The 9372-nt window shown below is 31.0% G+C and overlaps 1 long non-coding RNA gene across 1 annotated transcript; it reads left to right on the top strand.

Moving 5' to 3' along the window:
* Positions 1-1483: 1483 nt before the first annotated feature.
* LOC131621929 (uncharacterized) lies at positions 1484-3829 on the top strand. Its single transcript, XR_009289704.1, has 6 exons — positions 1484-1662; positions 1755-1821; positions 1951-2049; positions 2480-2517; positions 3079-3173; positions 3721-3829. It is a non-coding gene; the product is annotated as an uncharacterized LOC131621929 (long non-coding RNA).
* Positions 3830-9372: the final 5543 nt, after the last annotated feature.

Here is a 9372-nt window from a genome sequence, read left to right as displayed (position 1 = left end):
GGTCCATCAAACTTGTAGAAGGTCCAATACAAAGATACATGACAATTGGAAAGAAAATTGCAGCTGAAAACTCCAAAATATCCTTCCAAGATACATCTCAAAAAATTCTGATTTTGATTAATTTGAATATGCATCTCTGAAAACATCTAAAAAAAATTGGGATTTTGGTTAATTCGGATATGCATATCCGTAAAAACCCCAAAAAATGATTAGAGGTTTTTTCGGATATGGATATCCGAAAAAATCCCAAAAAATTTCAAATTACATAGTTTTTCAAAAAAATACATAAAAATCACAAATATAAAAAATATTTTAATAATTAATCTTAATAAAAAATCATTTTTCACTTAATTTTAAAAAATTACAAGATAATTTTGTCTTGATTTTGTTTAGTGAATAAAATATATTTAATTTTATATAATGCAAAATTTACTTATGAAATATAATAAGAATATTTTTCATTTATATAAGTTAGTACAATAATTTTTAACTTTAAAATTGTTTTAAAAATTTTGTTTATAAAATAAAGTTTTTAACTATAAAATTATTTTTGAAAATTAGAGTATGAAATGTTTTTTTATGTATCATAAAATAGAGTATTATTATTATTATTATTATTATTATTATTATTATTATTATTATTATTATTATTATTATTAATATTAATTTTATATTTAAAAAGAAGGTGTTGATTTAAATATTTATTAGGGTAATATTATTAGTATATCTTGATTATGATGATATATATTTATTAATATATTTTAATTAATACAATTAATTATACTATTAATTGTATTAATTCACCTTTATTTTAATTTTTTAATAATTATTGAGTTTTCTCGGATATGCATATCTGAAAAATTTCAAGATAAAAAATTGGAATATTTCAGATATGCATCTCCAAGACACCCCTTTTCTAAAAAATGGTGTTTTTGGAAGTGCATCTCCGAAGTCACATTTTATCTTAAAAAAATGTGCCTTCGGATATGTACATCTGAAATAACCTTTTTTATTCAAAAGAAAATGCATTCGAAAATGTACTTCCAATATATAAAAGCATTTAAGGAATTTCGCCGCAGATTTCTATGAAGGGTGGGGAATGGATAAAAAATTGTCAAATACATTTAAATAGTTGTAAGCCAACTTCAAGAGGTCTTTGAACCAAAAGTGGGAAGAGTAGAACTTTATTCCAGCTTTACGTTTTGCTAGCGCGTAGCTTTCTATTGTGTGGTCAGTTGACTTATGTTGTTTGTTTTGAGGGTTGAACACCACTTCACTTGTGCTCCTTTAATATATCAACTATCTAGCCATTAATATAAGATGCCACCATTATACCTAATATACCCTTTTCTTTTTCAAAATTTACAAAGCAAAAACGTCAATATTGTCTTTTCATAATCAACCAAATATTCAAACCTTCCCCTCAAATCTCCTATTGCCACCTGTATTGTCCATTGGTAGAAACAATATCCCACTTACTCTACTCACTTCCTTCTCTCTCTTGGAACAACTCTCCCTCTTTCTCAAATTACAGAACAACTATCTCCATCTCTTTCTCTCTCTCCATTTTCTCTCTTTGCCGTGAAACCCTAGCGCCGTAGAAGACGAACTCCCAAAGGCCAAAAAATAATACCCACAAAAATCCTTGTCTCTGATTCTATGGTATGGTAGAAACTCAGCTTCATCACTTCCAAATCTCTCACTTTAGCTATCTAGGTTTTTTTGCTAATTTTTTTAACGGGTAATCTTAACAGAACCGAAATTTGCCATCGCCCTCTTTCCCACTCATCTCTGTTTCTCTTTCCTCGCCAATATTAAAAGGTATGTTTTCCTTCTTCTATTGTTTTATCATTCGTGTCTTATTCTTGTGTTCATAGCAGATTTTATTCATAACAGATTTGTTGTTTTGTTCTTTGATTTTTTTCATTTTTGTTTCTATTTTATGTGTAGATTTGATTATTACTAGAGGAATGACATGACAGAGATGGTGGCCAGTTAAATATGAGAGGACATGTTTGAAAAATGGAAGGAATCTTCTTTGATTTACTGGTTTTCTTTTACACTATGATTTTCTGTTGATTTTCTACTTTATTAATATATTGACATTCATGTTTTTCAGATTGCCATATTGAAACTTCATGGTTTATTGTTTATGCGTAAATATCGTTTACATTTTAGTTATTTGAATGGCCATATCATGATTCCATGTTTTCTTTTGTTGCAAACTTTGTTTGAAATAAAGTTATTTGACTTTTGGGTATGTTTTAAATGGTTTCGATTTGCTATTTGAATGTTTATCGTCAAAAAATATGGAAGTTTTTATGGAAATGTTAGATCTGAAATGAACTCCAAGTTTGAAGTTTTCTGAAAATTTGTTGTTCGACACAAGTGATTCCTTTTATGAAAATATATGGTATTTCTTTGTTATATCGATTCGACAAGCTGTTCTGAAAACTTGGGTTTCTTATGAATAATGCAGGTGCTGGCACCTCTACCCTTCCTAGGACTTTTAGACAGGTTTTCTTCTGCCTCCTACTCCATCTTTTATTTATGCTATTGACATGTATGCACCAGTGTGATCAACTGCACAAAGGATGCTAGCAATATAATTTTTACACTTTCATAGGCTAATATTAATATGCAGAGATTGTGTGTCCATGTCATGATGCTTTAGTTTGGTATTTTAGACTTCATGACATGTGACTTTTTATTTTATAATATATCATTTTTTACTTCTATTTTCGGTTGAATTTTAATTTCAGTTTGTGTCGTAGATTTTATAGGTTAAGTGAAGTTGATTCAACGTGAATGGAAAATTATGAAGCCAAGTCCATGTTTGGCATGTGTCGTTTATGTTCATATTACAATTTTCAACCAAAAAAAAAAAATCAACACCATGATGTTAAGTATTGTTTCTTTTTATATGTGAAATCAACATCATTCCTATATAATTGATGATATCATGTGGAGAAAATTTTCAACTTAAAAGGTAAGATCATGAGAGTTTAGAAACTGTCATGTTTATTTAGTATATTTTGTACTTTCAATTCATGGTTCCATTTTTCTAAATGAGTGCAGTTCAATTCATGGTTCAGTATGGCTTTCTTACAGTGCTACCCTTTCTCCACCCTAGAAAAGATCCAATGGACTATGAGAGGATTGAGAAAGTTCAGGTTTGTTTCTTGATTTCATCTTGTGCTGTGTTTGTTTCTTACAGTGCTACCCTTTTCGTTTTTGTTTAACAAGCCTTACATGTAGCTTTTTTTTTTTTAAATAGTCAATGGATTTGCATGTGCATTTTTAAATGATTCCTATTAATAATAGTCACGGGGTACTTGAATTGAATCTAAAGCTTATTTAATTGTTGGTTTGAATGAAGGGTATCAATGTGGAAAAATACAATTGTTGATTTGGTGTTTTTGTGTTATAACATATGACTTTGTAAAAGTTATGCCATTATCTAGGCTAAAAAATACATGCTGATATATGCACATCTAACTATGCAGAATTTTGAATAGAAGAAACCAAAGATGAATTTCATAGTATCAGTAATAGGTTTGTCATCCAATGGTGTTAAACCTGGGAGTTTAGTGTCTAATACTCCCATTGAAGATGTTGCCATGTGTATTCATAATTATTCCCATCCTCACTTCTATAAATTGTCTCCACAATTATTTTCTCACCATGTTATATATAATTTATTTCACCTTATTGCTACAGCCATGGACCATAAAAATGAGAATGTTGAGCTTCTTCTAAGGGAGATAACGGTAATCACTATCAACTCACTGTTGTTTAAAGTCTTAGATTCATTCTAACATGTTTCATGAATATATATATATATATATATATATATATATATATATATATATATATATATATATATATATATATATATATATATATATATATATATATGATTTTCCTCTTTTAGAATTCTAAGGAAGACACTCTCACCATTAGTTTTCATTTTCATGGAGCTTGCTATTTGTAAATTGTTTCTTTCCTTTTCGGTGTAGTTCTATATACTTGCAATGACGATTTAATATTGCAAAATTAATCTGCTGTAACAATTTACTCATACACATTACCTGCGGTAAATAGCCTGTTGTAATAACTTGTGCTAAACATTACTTCATGTGACACATAAATGATAAAAAATTCCTGCTTTCCAATTGTTACCATGAAGCTGAAACATTTTTCTCCCATCTATTGGCTTTAATCTAAAATTGAGGGACAAGAGGTAATGCAATGTTATTAACTTAGTAATGTCCATCTCTTTTTTGTTCATTTCATTTTTTTTTATGATGCAATGACACTAACAACTGCAAATTGATAGTGTCTTCCTTTTGAATTGAAAGTTAGTGAGGAATACATAGGATTAGGATATGAATCTAACAATGTCAATGTCTATTAATTCAACATTCTTCAATATAGATATGATGACAATCTCTATTGTTGCACTAATTTGATAACACATAAAAATTTATTGAATTGATAACATAATTATTTTATGATTATTAAAAAATTATTCATAATTATCAAAAAATATATATATTTTCAAATGTCAAATTTTCTATTTTACTAACGGGCTACTATCAGCAAAATATCTTTTATTTTAATTAACAATTATCTTTATTTGAGACACAAAATTCTTATTTTCAAATGTCAAAATTTTTATTTTTTTCACGGGGCATTATCAGTAAAATATCTATTTTATTTTAATTAACAATTGTCTTTATTTCAACTAACATCATTTTATTTTCTTGCGGGTTCTTCCATTTCACTTTTTGTATGTCAAAATTTTTTTTGTCTTCTTATTTCACTTATTATTTTGATGTAGTATAATTTATAAACTTATAAATTAATATTCAATCCTCTAAATATTTTTATTATTTACTTTTAATCATGTTATTCATATTATTCAAATAATGCTACACTAATTTATTGATACCCGTGCGGACGCACGGGTATGTTACTAGTTTTGCTTATCTAAAAAAAATTTCTAACAAGACATTAGGCTTAAATAGTTTTTTTTTCTCGTAAGTCGACGTGTTTTTTATTTTTATCCATATATATATTTGGTTAAAGTTTTTAAATGTTGAACTTCATTTGATTTTAATTCCTAAAACAAAAATCTATTCGAAAATCTCCATGTTTCTTGCGAATTTTTTATCAGATTTTTCTTCATATTTAATTTTCGGGTCTAAAACTAAAAAGATTTTAACATCTAAGAATCATTTGCAAAAAAAAAACTGTACAAAAACAAAGATAAAAAATACTTCAATTTATCAGGACTAAAATACTATTTAAGCCTAGATAATATTAATATATTAACAATATAAATAAACTACTTTCATTAAAAAAATTACAAAATGTAGATTTTTTTTTTTAATTCAATGGTATTGGATTATTAGAATTTAAACAAGGGACAAATTGCGAAATGAATTTTCTATTTCACACTCCAAAAAAAATGTCTTGTCAATTTATCCATTTTCAATGAAATATCACATGCATTAAATAGGATTCACTATTATTAAATATTATGCATTAAATAGGATATCGACTTGAATAGTCCCCGGCAACGGCGCCAAAAACTTGATCGCGACTTTGCGTGTCTATTAGTCGGGATAACTGCAAGTGCACAGTCGTGTCGTGTAGTTTTAAAAGATATCGAATCCACAGGGACTATAAATCGACCTACCGTTATCTAAAGTTACTATGTAAAGCTAAGGCTAATGATATTTGGGTTTTTTTATAAATGGGGAAACTAAAATCTTAAATCTAGGTAAAAATATAATAACAAACGGATATCAGTATGTATTTCATCTAACTTAGGTGATCCGAAGTTCCATTGGCCAGATTCTAATTAAATCAAAGATCTTTACTCACTATGTTATTTAAAAGTCCTCCTCTCAAACTCTCGCTCTATTGATTCAGACTACGATCCTAATTCTTAATGTACGCTTTCGCCATCCCACCAGATTTAGAAACACTTTTTGAAAACAACATAGTAAATAAAATGCTTGTTTTATGAAGTCGTTATCTACTTAAATCTCCTAATCTCAAACTCTCGCTCTGTTGACTCGGAACATGCTAATATCCCTAACGTACGCTTTCACCATCCCGCGCGGGTTTAAAAACACTTTTTGAAAATGAATAAGTTCTAATTAGTTCTAATACGCTTTCTCCATCCTTAAAACCAATGTCCTATGTCTACTATCCAGTTAAAGATCTCAAACTTTCGCTCTATTGATTTTAACCTTTGACCGTCTTAACCCCTCAAACTTTCGCTCTATTGGTTTTAAGACTTACTAATTAAATTAGACATACAAACCAAAAACAAGTGATAGTTAATAAAATATAATTAAGCCAATTTATTTCGGATCCCTATGGTTAAATTACTTTACATACCGACATCTAAATAAATTAGCCAGACATACTTAAAGAAACAAACATGAAATTATAATTATTAAACATGGAATTATAATTACTAAACATGAAATTATAATTAATAACCATATTATAATTATAATGATAAAACAATAGCCCAAAACCAATAGAGATGTCGGTATGTAAAGTAATTTAACCGTAGGGATCCGAATTAAATTGGTTTAATTATGTTTTATTAATTATCACTTGTTTTTTGTTTGTATGTCTAATTTAATTAGTAAGTCTTAAAACCAATAGAGCGAAAGTTTGAGGGGTTAAGACGGTCAAAGGTTAAAATCAATAGAGCGAAAGTTTGAGATCTTTAACTGGATAGTAGACATAGGACATTAGTTTTAAGGATGGCGAAAGCGTATTAGAACTAATTAGAACTTATTTATTTTCAAAAAGTGTTTTTATACCCGCGCGGGATGGCGAAAGCGTACGTTAGGGATATTAGCATGTTCCGAGTCAACAGAGCGAGAGTTTGAGATTAGGAGATTTAAGTAGATAACGACTTCATAAAATAAGCATTTTATTAATTACGTTGTTTTCAAAAGCGTTTCTAAATCTGGTGGGATGGCGAAAGCGTACAGTAAGAGTTAGGATCGTAGTCTGAATCAATAGAGCGAGAGTTTGAGAGGAGGACTTTTAATCAATAGAATTAATAAAGATCTTTAATTGAATTAACACCATAGCCAATGGACCTTTGGATCACCTAAGTTAGATGAAATACATACTGATATCCGTTTGTTATTATATTTTTATCTAGATTTAGGATTTTAGTTTCCCCATTTATAAAAAAACCCAAATATCATTAGCCTTAGCTTTACATAGTAACTTTAGATAACGGTAGGTCGATTTATAGTCCCTGTGGATTCGATATCCTTTAAAACTACACGACACGACTGTGCACTTGCAGTTATCCCGACTAATAGACACGCAAAGTCGCGATCAAAAGATTAGGGTATTAATCTTATTCTGGTCTATAAAATGCTTGAGCGTATTTCTCATGATCGTTGTGTTCTTCAAGAAGGTTTAAAAGGAGATCCGTGTGGTATGAAAGAAGCCGACGTAGCTGAAAAACCTGCTGAGCAAGGAGGGTTCACATGATTGGTTGAATGGTCCCTTGAAGTTGGAGGATGGACCATTCATGACAGGGTAAGAATGAAACCTACATGTTGTTGTATGCCAAGGGAGCAGCTATGTTAGTAGGTTATTGTTGTTTGGATATTGATTTACTTTCAAACCCAACCTAGTGCACCTGGATTGATATGTTTGTGCAAAGGTTATTGTGTTAGGCCTGAGGTTTGTTGAGGTTAAATTTTAGTTGCTTTCCGCTGCACGGTATTTTTGTTAACCATGGTTTATATAAGTATAGTCCCCTCAAAGAAAGAGGATGCGAAGCACTATGCTCAGTTCTTGGACATCTTTAGCAAGTTGCAAATCAATGTTCCTTTTTCCGAAGCATTAGAGCAAATGCCGATGTACTCTAAATTTATCAAAGACATCATCACTAAGAAGAGAAGATTCTTGGATCCGGAGGTAGTAACGGTGAGCTCTTGTTGTAATGCGTTAATTCAACGCACTACACCGATTAAATCAAATGATCCTGGACGGGTAACCTTGTCGGTGTCTATTGGAAATGTTCAAATAGGCAAAGGATTGGTGGATACCGGCTCTAGCATTAATTTGATCCCATTGTCTATGGTGAGAAGGTAGGAATTAATGACTTGAAGCCGACTAGAATGACGTTATCATTAGCGGATAAATCCACAGCTCATCCTCATGGAGTTGCTGAAGACTTGCTTGTCAAGGTTGAAAAATTTTGGTTTCCTGTTGATTTTGTTGTCATAGAGGTGGAAGAAGATCCTGATATACCATTGATCTTAGGAAGGCCTTTTATGAAGACGGCCCGAATGATGATAGATATTGATGATGGCTTAATGAAATTAAGGTACCAAGATGAAGAATTATGTCTTGATCTCTTTGAAGCCATCAAGCATCCGAGTGATGATGATGATTGTTTTAGAATCGATGCTACCGAAAGGGCTATTATGAAAGTGGAGAATTAAATGCACTTGTCGAATCCTCTTGAGAAGACTTTAATGGAAGCTCTTGAAGTTCTCACCAAAGATCAAGAGAAAGAAATTGAAGATTGCTTGAGAAATTTAGAGGCTTGTGATGAGATGAATCCATTTGAAACTCAAATTGAAGAGTTGAAGGATGAACCTAAAGTTGAAGAGCAAAAGGTGGAGTTGAATGTGTTACCGTCTCACTTGAAATACGTGTTTCTCGGTGACAATTCTACTAAGCCGATTATCATTAATAACGGTTTGTCTAGCAAGGAAGAGCATCGATTGAAGGAAGTATTGACAAAGAATCAAGAAGCAATAGGATGGGTTTTATCCGACTTGAAGGGTATTAGTCCGGCCTATTGTATGCATAAGATTATGTTAGAAGATGATTTTCGGCCCGTGGCACAACCTCAAAGGCGATTAAATCCAACCATGAAAGAAGTTGTTAGAAAAGAGGTTGTGAAGTTATTAGAGGCGGGGATGATTTATCCCATCTCCGATAGCGAATGGGTGAGTCCGGTGCATGTGGTTCCTAAGAAGGGTGGATTGACGGTTGTGAGAAATGAGAAGAACGAGTTGTTTCCTTCAAGAGTGGTGACCGGGTGGCGTATGAGTATTGATTATAGGAGGTTGAACCAAGCAACAAGAAAAGATCACTTTCCATTACCTTTTATGGATCAAATGTTAGAAAGGTTAGCCGGAAGAAATTTCTATTGTTTCTTGGATGGTTATTTGGGATACAATCAAATATCAGTGAATTCGGCGGACCACGAGAAAACTGCCTTTACATGTCCTTTTGGCGTTTTTGCATACCGAAGAATGCCATTTGGACTATGTAATGCTCCCGCAACATTTCAAAGGTGCA

The sequence above is a fragment of the Vicia villosa genome, linkage group LG1, assembly GCF_029867415.1.
Source record: "Vicia villosa cultivar HV-30 ecotype Madison, WI linkage group LG1, Vvil1.0, whole genome shotgun sequence".
NCBI classification, from domain to species: domain Eukaryota; kingdom Viridiplantae; phylum Streptophyta; class Magnoliopsida; order Fabales; family Fabaceae; genus Vicia; species Vicia villosa.
Note: the sequence above shows the minus strand (reverse complement) of the source record. Positions and strands in the feature narration are given on the sequence as shown.